This window comes from Onychostoma macrolepis, chromosome 12 (assembly GCF_012432095.1).
Source record: "Onychostoma macrolepis isolate SWU-2019 chromosome 12, ASM1243209v1, whole genome shotgun sequence".
NCBI classification, from domain to species: Eukaryota; Metazoa; Chordata; class Actinopteri; order Cypriniformes; family Cyprinidae; genus Onychostoma; species Onychostoma macrolepis.
The window spans coordinates 19,862,047-19,878,421 of record NC_081166.1 but is presented as its reverse complement, the minus strand read 5'-3'; the positions used below and the strand labels follow the sequence as shown (position 1 = coordinate 19,878,421).

Sequence of the window (16,375 nt, the reverse complement as noted above, 5' to 3'; positions counted from 1 at the left end):
CGAACAAGAACTTTCTAAATGATCTTATGAACCACTGACAACTCCTAAATAACTGGTTTGTAATGAACGTAATAATTTAGAAATGTTAAATTGATCATTAATAAGTATGAAAATACAATTATTAAACATTATATATATATAAAGAACAAAAAAATTATAGCTGTATTTATAAAATACTTACTAATGCCTGTTAATGCTGGAACAATGCTTTGTAAAGGATGGATTGACTATTTACTAATGCTTAACTAATGATTTATAATGTGCAGTTGTTATAAAGTGTTACCTAATTATTGTTCACGTTAACTAGTATAGTTCAATAACATAGTTTTTAACATTAGTTAATTCAAAACTAACAAACTAAGTATGAACAACATATGTTTTACTATATTTCTTTGTGTTAGTAAAAAAATCTTTATTTTAGTTCATGGTACAGTAACTGATGTACATTAACCAGAAATTTTAATTAATAATGTAGTAGTCAATTTTGAACACATCATTAACCAAGATTCATAAATGTGAACCTGGACCACAAAATCAGTCTTAAGTCGCTGGGGTATATTTGTAGCAATAGCCAAAACTACATTGTATGGGTCAAAATGATAGATTTTTCTATTATGCCAAAAATCATTAGGATATTAAGTAAAGATCATGTTCCATGAAGATATTTTGTAAATGTCTTACCGTAAATGTATCAATACTTAATGTTTGATTAGTAATATGGATTGCTAAGAACTTCATTTGGACAACTTTGAAAGGCGATTTTCTCAATATTTAGATTTTTTTGCACCCTCAGATTCCAGATTTTCAAATAGTTGTATCTCAGCCAAATATTGTCCTATTCTAACAAACCATACATCAATGGAAAGCTTATTCAGCTTTGAGATGATGTATGAATCTCAATTTCAAAAAATTGACACTTCCCAGCAGGCACCGGACGTCAATATAACGTCAGGTTGACGTTGGACTCCAACGTCGGAGAGACGTTGTATTTTGGTTGAAAATGAAATTTGGGTTGACGTCAGAACCCAACGTCAGATTGACGTCAGAACCCAACGTTAAATTGACGTCAATCTCCAACGTTGGATAGACGTTGCATTTTGGTTGAAAATGAAAATCAGGTTGACGTCTGAACCCAACGTCAGATTGACGTCAGAACCCAACGTAAGATTGACGTCAATCTCCAACGCTGGACAGACGTTGCTTTTTGGTTGAAAATGAAAATCAGGTTGACGTCAGAACCCAACGTCAGATTGACGTCAATCTCCAACGTTGGATAGACGTTGCATTTTGGTTGAAAATGAAAATCGGGTTGACGTCAGAACACAACGTCAGATTGACGTCAATCTCCTACGTTGGACAGACATTGCATTTTGGTTGAAAATGAAAATCAGGTTGACGTCAGAACCCAACGTCAAATTGACGTCAATCTCCAACGTTGGATAGACGTTGCATTTTAGTTGAAAATGAAAATCAGACTGACGTCAGAACCCAACGTAAGATTGACGTCAATCTCCAACGTTGGATAGACGTTGCATTTTGGTTGAAAATTAAAATCAGGTTGACGTCAGAACCCAACGTAAGATTAACGTCAGAACCCATCGTCAAATTGCCGTCAATCTCCAAAGTTGGACAGATGTTGCATTTTGGTTGAAAATGAAAATCGGGTTGACTTCAGAAACCAAAGTTAAATTGATTTCAACGTTGGACAGACATTGCATTACATCCCTATTGAAACTGGCCATTACCACATTTGTCAACCTGTGAACACAAAAGTCACAAAAGTTAAATGTCCAAATAATTGATTATATATAACACATTATGAACCGCTTGTTATAGTTTGTGTCAAGTTTGTCATATATAATGTAGAAGTCACATTGGTTCTACTGTGGTGCTAGATGGAAGATCATGGGCCCACCCAAACTGCTAGGTTTTTATCTTCTGGAGACACAACTGATATCACGCAATTTCAAAACCTAAAACCTTCCTGATGTTGATGCTGAAAGGCAGTGAGGATGTGAACACATCTCTTAACATTTACTTGGGTCTGTTGCATGTACACAAAAGAGAGAACAAAGAACAACTGACTGAGCAATTTATGACTATTATATGGTACCAAAAGCAATGTTTTGGGATATTTCACACTATGAGTTCAGTAATATCAGCAGTCTGCCATAATTTTCCAAGAAGTTGGCAATATTAGCACATATTTGCAAACAGGGCTTGACATTAACATAGAATCGTCCCGTATTTAAGGCCTATGAATGGTATTCCACCATTATACGAGCGTGGATTGTCCCATTTTTAAAAAAATTACTTCAGTTTTATGGTTTTTGTTTGGCAGCCGCTACTGCCAGTCATTGGACACTTTCTTTCTTTTTTACAGTGCAAAACTGTTATTTTATGGATTTGTCTTAGATTATTACTGACAAATTCAATAAAGTGACATCACTAAACACTGTACAGAGGAACACTATCATTTTACAGTTTTTTCCTAGATTATTATGATCAAACGCATTCAATAAAGTGCTGAAAGCACTAGCCCAAAAGTTCTGCAGAGAAACACTTGTTATTTTACAGGTTATTAAAAAACAAAAAAACAAAAAATGAAAGTGTTAAAGCATGCTCAAGATTGTAAATTAAAAGTTTTATTTTGAAAGACAAAATACAAAGTCTGTACATATACTGTACAAAACTGAAAATGTAATCATTCAGTTTTTGAAGAAAAAAAAAGTACAAATTTGAAAGGAAATACATTTCAACATTTACAATACTGTACCAATTAACAGAACAGTTTGATCAGAAGTTGAATTAAATATTCTCAAAAGAAGAAATACAAAACATCTACAAGATTGCCACTGTTTCAAATGACTGTTAATTCTAAAGGCTGGAATACACTACATGACTTTTAAAATCTGAACAGATTTTTAAAACACTAGGCATCATACATATACTGACTTTGTAAATAGCGACAAAGGAAAACTGGGCATCATACACTACATGACTGAGGATCATACACTACCAGACTTTAAAGTTGTTCCGATCACAACAAACTCACTCAGAAACATGAGCCTTGTTGCTAGGAGACGCATTACAAATGAAAACAATATGCATTGTAAAATCGGCTGAAAATATCAAACGTTTGATATCCTCCGACTGGATAGAATCAGAGTCTGAAGCTTAAAAAACTGGAGCCTGTGACTATCATACACTATGCAATTTTCAATGGAATCTGTCATCTCAAATCTGCAGACTGGCTCTGACTTTCGGCAACTAGCGTCAACTTCTCCTGACTGTAAATTGGCGGAAAATCAGGGCAAAAATCGTGTAGTGTATTCCAGGCTTAAGTATATGATGCCCAGCTTTCCTTTGTCATTATTTACAAAGTCGGTAAGTCAAAAATCTGTTTTAAAAATCTGTTCAGAAGTCGTGTAGTGTATTCCATGCTTAAAACTGTTTCATTATTTAGATGTAAATTTATGTAAACAAATTCCTGAGGAGGAATTCTTGAGGAGCAATTGAAAAACTAAAAATTAAATTTTTATCTTACAAGTTAGGGTTATAGTATCATGATTTTTCTTTGAAAAGATTGTGGAGGAACTGTATTTTAGCTTGTATTTTCCCAATCAGGTTTATAGTGTTTTTCTCAATATTTGACTGACCCTATTGGATTCCATATAGCTCTGATAATATATGTGGACAAAATTACATTGTATTTTAATCCTGAATACTAGCTACACAAGTGTAATAAGTAAAATCAAAACATACAAATAAAGGTCCATGATTCTGCACCAGAAGTGACAGTCACAGCAGATAAAGAGCAGTCCACCAAATCTGAAGTAATCAGCTGGATCCTTGCTGCATCTGGGGGTTAAATAAAAAATAAAATAAAAAAAGAGATTTATTGAAAAGGACTTCATTTGTGTACCTTTTCTATAAACAACATTTGACATTATGAGACATTCTGATCTAATTTAATGATCTAGTTGTGACCTAATGGTTAGAGAGTCAGACTTGTAACCTGAAGGTCATGGGTTCAAGTCTCAATACTGGCAGGAAATGTAGATGAGTGAATGAACAGCGCTCTTTTAAAAAATGCACTAGTGTAAACAGGGCCTGAGGTGCCCTTGAGCAAGGCACGTTACCCACAGTAGCTGTGTGTGTACTCTACTTTGAGATGGTAGTTATAAAGAAATTAGTATACACAACAATGAACAACTTTTCTCAGATGTATCATAAAGTAAATAGATTTTGTACCCAGAAAAATGCCAATTAGTACACCAAAAAATGTAAAGAATTAATATTTATATCAATTGCTAATATGCTAATACCTGTATATTTATAACTAATATAATTATTAATCGGTTTACACTGTTTTTCTATCACAAGGGGGTGAAATGTCTAACAAATCTACTTGAGGAGATCATTAAATTACTCAAGATATCATACTTATCCACCTTATTCCTAAACAAGGAAGTAAGCCTATGGGCGAGACTTCCTGTTCATTAGCCGCTATAGGGAAACAACGACAAGAATAACAACATGCAGTAAACGGTAAAACTGTTTGCATTACAAACCAGTGTGTTCATAATTAAGCTAATACACTAAAATAACATGGTAAGACACACCAATTTGCAATATCAAGCAGCAAAACGAGCGGTTCTGTACAGCTAAAAATATTTGGAAGTAAAAGAGACTGGAAGCAAGACCCATAAAATCTACAAATGGCCCATTTTTATGTGAAGAATAAGGTGGATATGTCATCATTTACTCACCCATGTCTTTTCCTATCTGCATAACTGACTTTTTTCTGTGGAACACAAAAGAAGATCAAAAAAGACATGAGGGTGAGAAAATGATGAGGGAATTTTCATGCTGAGTGAGCTAAACTCAAGAATGAACTTTGAATCAGAGTGGTGCCTTGGTGCAGAGTTTACCTGCTTTGCTGTGTTCACATTTCAGCACATATAATAGCACATGATCATTTAAAGAATTAATGTTAGTATGACATGTATACTCACTTTTACGGAAGATCATGTGGCAGAAGATTTTCAATCCCAAAACCTCTGGACCATGAGAGGAAAACACACACACACACACACACACACACACACAGGTTTAATAGAACAATATTGTTGACTTACTGACAGGGACATGGGCTTACAGAAATTTTGCCTACTCACCAGCTTTATTACAAAAACTTAACAGTAGATCCAAAAGCATGGTTTGCATAGTATTCTTCAGAGTCCAAGAATGGTGGTTTCATGTCCTCTCTGTTGAACAAGTGTATATGCCAGTTTTTCATGTTCCACAGTGAGGCATTTTATTTTACAATAAAATAACAATATAACGTTAGTTATTTTTTCTATTTCATACTGTTATTAAAAATAAGATCAGCAAACGGCGGCCTTCTGTATTAACATCATACATGTCCCGCTATTTATTCTGTCATTCATGCATGTTTCTCTATTAAAACATCAGTAACTCGTAGCACTATGTTACGTGGATATATTTACATTCCGCGATATAAACAAATATTTAAAAACACAAAGTAGTCACTTTAAATCATGGCCACAACATCGTCATTACACAGCCTTATCTTTATTAAAACATAATATCAAAACAGTAACAGATTATGTCATCGCGATTAGCATATCACTTTAACAGTAACAGTAGAAAAATTATAAATGGTATTTACCTTCTGCCGTTTGCAATATGTGTCCATTAGCCATTGTGTCTGTGTTCATATTTGCGCTTTTTCGTTCTCAATCTGCACCGCATAACTCAAAATCGGTCAAAATAAGAATTCATCTGTCAGATGTGATAATCCATGTAAAAGCCATTACTACTGCACTGAACGGAGCAGGACTGCAGATAAACAGAGCAGCAACGGACTGGTGTGTAAATTCAAATTTGAGCGGTAGGAGGCGTGCCCAGTTGTCATTGGCCAGATTCCTGGATGACGTTTAGATTAACCAATCACGACTAAAGCAACAAAGAGAGACATCAAATAACATTGCAACTGTAGAAAAAAATAGTTTTAAACAAAAGATAGCAAATATGTATGTATATTGATTTTTATTTTTTAGGCTGTTACATGTAATTAATTGGTAAAATGGTGTTTTCACTTATGATTACAAGTGTATGTGTGCTATTCACTATTCACCTATAATTTCCCTATGAATTTAGAGTTAAAATAGGGTTAGGTTTAGGAGTACAGACAGTGTGTACATGTCTGTCTATACTCGTAAATTACACCCTGATAGCACACGTACATCTCGGAGACGTCTATTTGACGTCTGCATTTACATCTGCAAGACGTATTTTTTAGAGTGTTTGCTCATCTGCAATACGTCTATAGGACGTCTCCTTTTAGATGTCAAATAGACGTCTATTAGATGTCTTTAAGATGTTTATGATTTAGACTGTATGTAAAACTGACATCTGAAAGACATCTGTCAGACGTTTGTAGACAGCAGATGCTTTCCAGATCAAGAGATCTTTAACAGACATCTTGCAGACGTACGTGTGCTATCTGGGACAGTTACATTCACATGACCAATAATGACCCTTTTGAACTTTAGCAAATCCCTTGTCTCAACTGTATAACCACTCTTATGCCTAAATGCAGCTGTGCATACAACTGTGGCATTTTCTGTATCTGACCCTTTGCTGTATTGCAGACAGTGTTACACCACCTGTTGGTTTAGGTTTATTCCTTTGTCCACAGTAACACAATGCAAATACTGTCATAATTGCAACATTTGTCTACAGATTACACTGTTGACTGCAGTGGTAATGCCGTTACAGCATTCATGGTATGGGAAAATGTAAACTATGGTAAATTATGGTCTTTCCATAATGCAGACATGCACATTTGACAAATCAAGGATTCAAAATTTTATGGTATGCATTCCAGTCCTTTCAGACCCTTTTCTCCATGCTCTGTTTTTTTTCTAATTTCAAATTTCTCCGTAGGTATAGGGTTTCTCTCACACAAATAACAAATGCACATTCTGATCAGATAACATACCAATAATTTACAATGGCTGTATGCCATGTTTGTGAAAGTCAATGGATTTTTTTTTTTTTTTTGGAGAGTTTGAGCTTTTAAAGATTATGTGTACTTTTCTCTGTTCACAATTTCCTTTGCAAAGTAATTTGGATCAACTGGTGTGTGGGCAGAGGCCTGAAAGTTTCAACCTGGAGAGTAGTGCAGCTTTACTCTTTAAAAACAGACTATGCATTATTTGATGTAAGTCAGCTATATTTGTGTTCAGAATTGTTAAATGTAAAAACACCTAAATATAAAACTAATATGATGTACTTTAAAATTACAAAGAAAAATGCTAAACAGCTAGTATGGGCATAAACCTTTAATATAATGAACTACATATTACAGATTATTTGTGTAATTTTACATTTAAATTACATGCAATTTAAGAATACAGAAAAAATACAGTATAAATAATATAGCCATTTTCCTGTGTTAAAAAAATGAGAACTACTATAATTTGTCATTAAAGATATAATAGCTTACTTAAAATAACAGTCAAGTTTTTAATTTATAGATGTTGTTTTACAGAATTTTACTTATAATTTAAAATAACAGAAAAATACTGTAAATATGTACAGTTATATTCCGTAAAATAGATTTTTTTTTTTTTTACAGTGTACCTCATGACTAAATGTCAGAATTTGACATCAGTATGATGTTGGCTTAAGACGTTGGCTCAACGTTGGAATTTGTTTAGTTAATGCCACAACATGAAACTAACTAAAGATCAACGTCTATTGATGTTAGAGTTGGACGTTGTGTGTACGTTACCAATATGACGTCTACGAGATGTTGGGTTTTGGTCGCCATACCTGACGACTAAATATCAGTATTTGACATCAATATGACGTTGGCTTAAGACGTTGACTCGACGTTGGATTTTGGTTAGTTAATGCCACAACCTAAAACTAACAAAAGATCAACGTCTAATGATGTTAGAGTTGGAAGTTGTATGGACGTTACCATTATGACGTCTACGAGATGTTGGGTTTTGGTTGCCATACCTGACGACTAAATGTCAGGTTTTGGTCGCCATACCTGACGACTAAATGTCAGTATTTGACATAAATATGACATTGGCTTAAGACGTTGGCTTGACGTTGGATTTTGGTTTGTTAATGCCACAACCTAAAACTAACTAAATGTCAACGTCTAATGATGTTAGAATTTGATGTTGTGTGGACATTACCATTATGACATCTAGGAGACGTTGGGTTTTGGTTGCCATACCTGACGACTAAATATCAGTATTTGACGTCAATGTGACGTTGGCTTGAGACGTTGGCTCGACGTTGGATTTTGGTTAGTTAATGCCACAACCTAAAACTAACAAAAGATCAACGTCTAATGATGTTAGAGTTTGACGTTGTGTGGACGTTACCATTATGACGTCTACGAGATGTTGGGTTTTGGTTGCCATACCTGACGACTAAATGTCAGGTTTTGGTCGCCATACCTGACGACTAAATGTCAGTATTTGACATAAATATGACATTGGCTTAAGACGTTGGATTTTGGTTCGTTAATGCCACAACCTAAAACTAACAAAAGATCAACGTCTAATGATGTTAGAATTTGACGTTGTATGGACGTTACCATTATGACGTCTAGGAGACGTTGGGTTTTGGTTGCCATACCTGACGACTAAATGTCAGGTTTGTGTCGCCATACCTGACGACTAAATGTCAGTATTTGACATCAATATGACGTTGGCTTAAGACGTTGGCTTGATGTTGGATTTTGGTTAGTTAATGCCCCAACCTAAATCTAACTAAATATCAACGTCTAATGATGTTAGAGTTTGACGTTGTGTGGACGCTACCATTATGACGTCTAGTAGACGTTGGGTTTTGGTTGCCATACCTGACGACTAAATGTCAGGTTTTGGTCGCCATACCTGACGACTAAATGTCAGTATTTGACATCAATATGACGTTGGCTTAAGACGTTGACTCGACGTTGGATTTTGGTTACTTTACAACACAACCTAAAAACAACAAAATATCAACGTCAGCTGACGTCAGTATTGGATGTCACAGTAACGTTGTCATTAGACGTTGGCTTGACATTGAATTTTGGTTACCTGACATCACGACCTAAGTCTTATGACGTTGTGTGCCTGCTGGGTTTTGTCGTCCAGGGTCACAAATGCTATGAAACTATTGTTCATGTTAACTTCATGTTAACATATAATGTTAAAAACTAAAAACCTGTTGAAAAGTGTTACAAAACATTTACGTATTGTTCTTTATGTGTGTGTGTGTGTGTGTGTGAGCGTGTGTGAGAGATAGAGGATAGAGAGAGACTAACATTAATAAAAGCTATATAATTATTGTTCATATTAATTAATATAGTTAATGTTAATAACTGAAACCTTATTGAAAGTGTTACCAAAATTTGATATATTGTTGTGTGTTTGTGTGTGTGTGTCTCTCACATTCTTGATAGTTTGGATTAACCCTTTCATTGCTGTATCCCTCAAAACCAGACTGCCAGAGGGTTACTGTAATGCATGTGCCCGCTGGGCACAGTTTTTCTGATGCCACCGGGGTGGCGTTTGCACTGACGGCTTGGGCCCGCCATCGCTGCTTGCAGCTATATTTAGGGTCCAAGCCAGAATGGCGCAGGGCCCTATTGTTTCCTTCAGGATTATTTATTTATTTATTTTATTTTTTTCGACTATCCGGGGCTTTTTGGGGGCCTTAACGTGCTCAAAAACTCTTGAAAATTTGCACACACGTTGGAATCTGCGGTCATTAGGACGCCGCAGAGGCTGGGACCTGGGCGTGGCACAGGGGCTCTACAGCGAACCCTCGAACACAGTCTGAAAACTTCATGTGTAGCTCACACATACTTGCACGTGTTCATATGAAACTCGGTACACATATAGATCTCATTGAGCCGAACAAATTTTGCGCTCTATGTCATAGGCTCCGCTCAACAGGAAGTCGGCTATTCAAGGCTGTTTGAAAAGCGCATGCACTGGAATTTGATATTCTCCTCTGAGGAATTATGGCGAAAAATGAGAGACAGGAAATGTCTAATAACATCCACATACATTGTCTGATTTTGATCAAACGTCAGGGGTTTGTTCGTTGTATGATGCCGATCGAATAGATGTGACTATTATGAGTAAAAGTTAAAGCGCCACCAACTGGCACCAGGAAATGTGTCATTTTCGAAAATGCTTTGAATTCAGCATCTTATTTTTACCCGATTTGCTTCAAACTTCATCAGAATAATGACAAAACATGGCAGATGTAAAACTGTGAAGGGAATATTGATATCTAAAATATTGTTGCCATGCTAATATGTCAAAGTTGAATATTCTTTTCCGGTGATTTTGAGGCAGATAACATGCTTAGAATTCCATGAAACTCAATACACATATCCATATTAATGATAGTTAGACACCGGCAAAAGCTCATAAATGGGCGCGGAAGAGGCACTCTATAGCGCCACCTTTTGTCAAAAGTGGGGGGATTAGTTTTAGCTACAGACACCAACCTCGGTACACAAATTGTTCTTATTAAGCCGGATAACTTTCTAATTTACAGTCATTAGCTACGAGCAACAGGAAGTCGGCAATTTTTATTTTAATGTTTGTTTTTTGAGAAAACAGGCTGTAAATAAATTCATACTCCTCCAAGCAGAAACAAGTAATTCACACCAAACTTTGTCAACATGATGCCAATATACTGAAGATTTTCAATTGCGGACGGATTTAGGATATCTCGAACGGTGTGGCAATGGTGATTTATTAAAGTAATATAAGAAAATTACTGCTATTTTTTTTTTTACTATCTTTAAAGTGCAGTTTCCAAACACTTCAAAACTTTTTACATAAATATAACAAGTCATTCTGAGGAAACATGCTTAGTTTCAAAAATGTATAATGCTCAGGGGCCACAAAACAATTAAAAATATCACTGAAATTGGTTTAAAGGTGAAGAGTGTAATACCAAGGATGACCACCAGATGGAGGCATGACCTTAATTCTCATGAGCTGCCTGATATCTGCCTGTCTGTGTATCAGAATGAAAAATAATGCATAGAATCAGCTGAAATGTTCTGTGCTGTCAGTATTCTTTCTACATTAATTCACAGAACATGAACTAATGTTAAGATACAACTTTAAATTTTAATAATGTATTAATAAATTTTTAACTTGAACAATAATTATAACAATTAATGTTAATTAATGTTATGTTAACTAGTATAGTTCAATAATATAGTTTTTCACATTACTTAATTCAAAACTAACAAACTATGTATGAACAACATATGCTTTACTATATTTTCGATGTTAGTAAAAAAATCTTTGTTAGTTCATGGTACAGTAACTGATGTACATTAACCAGAAATTTTAATTAACCCTTTCACACGTGAGTTTAAAATATTCTAGCTGAGCCACCGGCGTGAGTTTTTTCTCTCCTCCCGAAACACGTTAAAGTAAGTCTCCAGTAAACTGGGAGAAGAGCAGAGTAAACTTTAAAGTTATCTACACAATCTGTATGATATCAATAAAACATGTCAGATTATATATTTGTAAGGATCATTATTGCTGCTTCCATAGACATCAGCGTATATTTTACAAACTATAAATCTATGGTTTTGCTAGTGCTTATGTGTATTTAAATGTCTGAAATCTAAAATAAGCATTATATGGTTACTGAATAACACTGAATAAGTGATAATATGACAAGCGCTCGCGCGTCTGATCTAGCTCCGCGCCAGAAAGCAGATTTGAATTCAGCAGTTGATGACGTGACGTACTGAACGTTCTAATCACACTGGTGTGATCGTACGCTCCTGGGACCAGCCAAGACTGATCACACTGGTGTGATCGTACGCGTTAAAGGGTTAATAATGTAGTAGTCAATTTTGAACATATCATTAACCAAGATTCATAAATGTGACACTGGACCAAAAAACAAATCTTGAGTCGCTGGGGTATATTTGTAGCAATAGCCAAAACTACATTGTATGGGTTAAAATTATAGATTTTTCTTTTATGCCAAAAATCATTAGGATATTAAGTAAAGATCGTGTTCCATGAAGATATTTTGTAAATGTCTTACAGTAAATGTATCAAAACATAATGTTTGATTAGTAATATGCATTGCTAAGAACTTCTTTGGGCAACTTTAAAGGCGATTTTTTTTCAATATTTTTTTCTTTTTTTGCACCCTCAGATTCCAGATTTTCAAATAGTTGTATCTCCGCCAAATATTGTCCTATTCTAACAAACCATACAGCAATGGAAAGCTTATGCATGAATCTCAATTTCAAAAAACTGACACTTAAGACTGCCGTCCAGGGTCACAAATGTTATAAAACTATTGTTCATGTTAACTTCATGTTAACTTATATAATGTTAAAAACTAAAAACTTGTTAAAGTGTTACAAAAGATTTACATATTGTTCTTTATGTATGTGTGTGTGTGTGAGAGCGTGTGTGAGAGAGAGAGGATAGAGAGAGACTAGCATTAATAAAAGCTATATAATTATTGTTCATATTAATAGTTAATGTTAATAACGGAAATCTTATAGAAAGTGTTACCAAAATTTTATATATTGTTGTTTGTATGTGTTTGTGTGTGTGTATTTCACAGTCTTGATAGTTTGGATTAACCCTTTCATTACGGTATCCCTCAAAACCAGACTGCCAGAGGGTTACTGTAATGCATGTGCCCGCTGGGCACAGTTTTCCTGATGCCACCGGGGTGGCGTTTGCACTGACGGCTTGGGCCCGCCATCGCTGCTTGCAGCTATATATATATTTTTTTTTTTGGACTATCCAGGGCTTTTGGGGGGCCTTAACCCTCTGGGGTCTGAGGGTGTTTTGGGGCCCCAGAAAAGTTTTGACATGCCCTGACATTTGTGCTTTTTTCAGTTGCTTAAAAACCTTTTAATGGCTAAGGTCTAAAGACACTGTATTCATTACAAACTGGGCTACAATAATATGTGAGCAGCATGTACGTATGTGCTTGTGTTTTTGAGAAAACAACGTTTATGCGTGGTTAGAAAAAAACAAAAATTTTAAAGTAACTGAAATAAGGCCATAAAACACATACAGAACATTTGTTCACAAGACTTTTGAGAACTGGATCTTGTAGCCTAGAATATTTGCTTCAAAATGATCTGAAAATAGTCTAACTCACTCATGCAGAGAAAACAATATATTGATTTATATTTTGTAAGTCACTTTTTGAGTAGAAAGGGTCTATGCGAGAGGGCGTGAACTATCCTGGATAATGCTGTGACTCACACCAGAGAAGACAAAGGCCCGCATAATGAGCTCCATAATGAGCCATTGAGTCAGGTGTCTGACTGAGAGGGAAGAGTTTCAAGAAAGTGTAATGTGTATACATATAACTATCACATAAAATAACTTGAGATTCACTTGCGAGTGCAGTTAAACAGTTTATTAGGAACAAACAAACAAATAAACAACAGAAGAGTCAAGACATCGTGGGTGCAATATCCAAAATATCTAAAACAGTGACAGGAAACTGGAACCCAGGAAAATGGGAGACAGCAGAAACTGCATGAGAAAACACAAAACAGACATTAGCAACACAATGAACGGACAAAGACAAAGCAAACATGGTGACAATACATACACTACCAGTCAAATTATTTAAACAGAAAGATTTGTAATGTTTTTGGTTTTTTTTAAGAATTGTCTTCAGCTCACCAAGCCTGCATTTATTTGATCCAAAGTACAGCAAAAACAGTACATTATATTTATTATAATATATAGGCCTACATATTGTTACTATTCAAAATAAATAAAGTACCCCCCCCACACACACACACTAAAATGAATAAATAAATTAGTGAGCATGTTGATAGGCTTATCAGGATCAACTATATTATTACATTAGCAATCACCAATATTGCCCACATGATTTTATAACATAGATGCACACATGCTTTGCATGTATTATCATACAATGCAAAAACAACATTTTATATAACATATAACTATCCTCACATCGTGCAACATTTAAATGCAATCATATTTCAAAATGTTGCACTCGATTTCACACATTTTATTCCGGAGTTATAGTTTGGGAAAAGTTCGACTAGTAAATGCATTCAACTTTGTCACAGCAACACATTATCGAATGCCAATAAGAAACATTACTTACTCTGTATAAAATATATCCTCCTCCGCCGGCTCCAGCTGCGCTCGCGTTTCGTTTGTGAGGTAAACAAAGCTTTTTCCTCTCAGCGTGTCTTCTGGGGGTAAATACAAGGCTTTTTCCTCTCAGCGCGTTTCTGAGGTAAATACAAGGCTTATTCCTCACAGCGTGTTCTTCCAAAACTGAAAAGTATCCTAGATGAACGCGTTGCTGCTTTGTTTACGGTGGTGTGGGCGTTTACATGCTGCCTGTCTCGCGTGGAGATTTGTAATAACAATAGCGTGAGCAGCGCGTGGGCGTGACCTAATTAGAGATAATGAGACCAGACGGAAAAACTGGACATGTCCTTGGTTTCATACAGATTACTTTATCACAGAATATTTGTTTTCGGTAATACTTACTTCATTTGAGAGTAGACATGTCAAGTTTGCACGGCATCCGGTGCGTGACGTCTGTATGTGCTCTGGCGTAGTTTACGCAAGCGCCGGAAGTGATCTGTCACGTGTATACGTCACTCATTGTTTACACAGTGCACAGAGATTGTGGAAGTGTCCCCTGCCACTGTGAAGATCTAAAGATATTTAGAAGTACAGGTCATCACAATGGAAGACGATTTTGATGTATCATCCGACAACGTGGAATTTTTATGTGAGGATCCTGTTTGTGGACTTCAGCTCAGCTTTTAACACGATCATTCCAAACCTCCTCCTTCCCAAACTAACTCAGCTCTCCGTGCCCACCTCCATCTGTCAGCGGATCAACAGCTTCTTGACAGACAGGCAGCAGCTAGTGAGACTGGGAAAATTCTCATCCAGCACCCGTACGATCAGCACTGGAGCTCCTCAGGGTTGCGTCCTCTCCCCACTGTTCTTCTCCCTCTACACCAACGACTGCACCTCTAAAGACCCCTCTGTCAAACTCCTGAAGTTTGCAGATGACACCACAGTCATTGGCCTCATTCAGGACTGTGACGAGTCTGCCTAGAGACAAGAGGTTAAAGAACTGACTGTCTGGTGCAGTCTTAACAACCTGGAGCTGAACACACTCAAAACAGTGGAGATGATCGTGGACTTCTGGAGAAACCCCCCTGCACTCCCCCCACTCACCATCATGGACAGCATTGTAACAACAGTGGAGTCATTCGGATTCCTGAGCATCACCATCTCTCAGGACCTGAAGTGGGACATTCACATAGACTCTATTGTCAAAAAGGCCCAACAAAGGTTGTACTTCCTTTGCCAGCTGAGGAAGTTCAACCTGCCACAAGAGCTGCTGAAACAGTTCTACTCCGCCATCATTGAATCCGTCCTCTGCACTTCAATAACTGTCTGGTTCAGCTCAGCTACCAAATCTGACTTCAGAAGACTACAGAGGGTAGTCCGGACTGCTGAGCGAATCATTGGTACAACCCTCCCCAGTCTCCAAGAACTGTACTTATCCAGAGTGAAAAAAAAGGGCTGGCAAAATCACTCTGGACCCCTCACATCTAGCACTCTCCCTCTTTGAACTGTTGCCGTCTGGTCGAAGCTACAGAGCTCTGAGCACCAGAACGGCCAGGCACAGGAACAGTTTCTTCCCTCAGGTAGTCCAATCTCATGAACACTTGAACACTTAACAATAAACATGAAACACACAACACTATCACACATTTATTTATTTAACACATACTTATTACATTTCAAATTTGCACCTAACATACCTGTACATACTAAATCGTCTATTTTGTATATTGTGTTTGTGCTATTTTGCACATTGTCTATTTCATATATTTGTATATTATCTTTATTATCTGTGTTTTGTCTTGTCACTGTCATTCTGTCGCACTGTGGAGCCAAAACAAATTCCTAGTATGTGTAAACATACCTGGCAATAAAGCTGATTCTGATTCTGAGAATGCTAACAGAGAATGCTTTTAACTTGTAACACTTATGCTCACATAATATACATACATACATATATACATATATATATATATATATATATATATATATATATATATATATATATATATATTATGTGAGCATGAGTATTGGGACAGTTGAACATAAGGCAGATATAAAAGATTAAAAGCTATTATTTAGTTGCAGATCCCTTGCACACAATCACAGCAATGAGTCTGTGACCCATAGACATCACCAGACTCTTGGTCTCATCCTTTGAAATACTTTTC

At 36.2% G+C, this 16,375-nt stretch overlaps 1 protein-coding gene and 1 long non-coding RNA gene across 5 annotated transcripts in view; one reads left to right on the top strand and one right to left on the bottom strand.

Annotated features, from left to right (window-relative positions):
• Positions 1–16,375, top strand: part of LOC131550953 (ADP-ribosylhydrolase ARH1-like) — a 190,827-nt gene that overhangs the window by 105,499 nt on the left and 68,953 nt on the right. The window lies entirely within an intron of this gene.
• On the bottom strand, positions 3,669–5,949 carry LOC131550954 (uncharacterized). Its single transcript, XR_009273673.1, has 4 exons — positions 5,696–5,949; positions 5,181–5,270; positions 5,019–5,063; positions 3,669–3,861 (listed from the first exon to the last, which is right to left on the bottom strand). It is a non-coding gene; the product is annotated as an uncharacterized LOC131550954 (long non-coding RNA).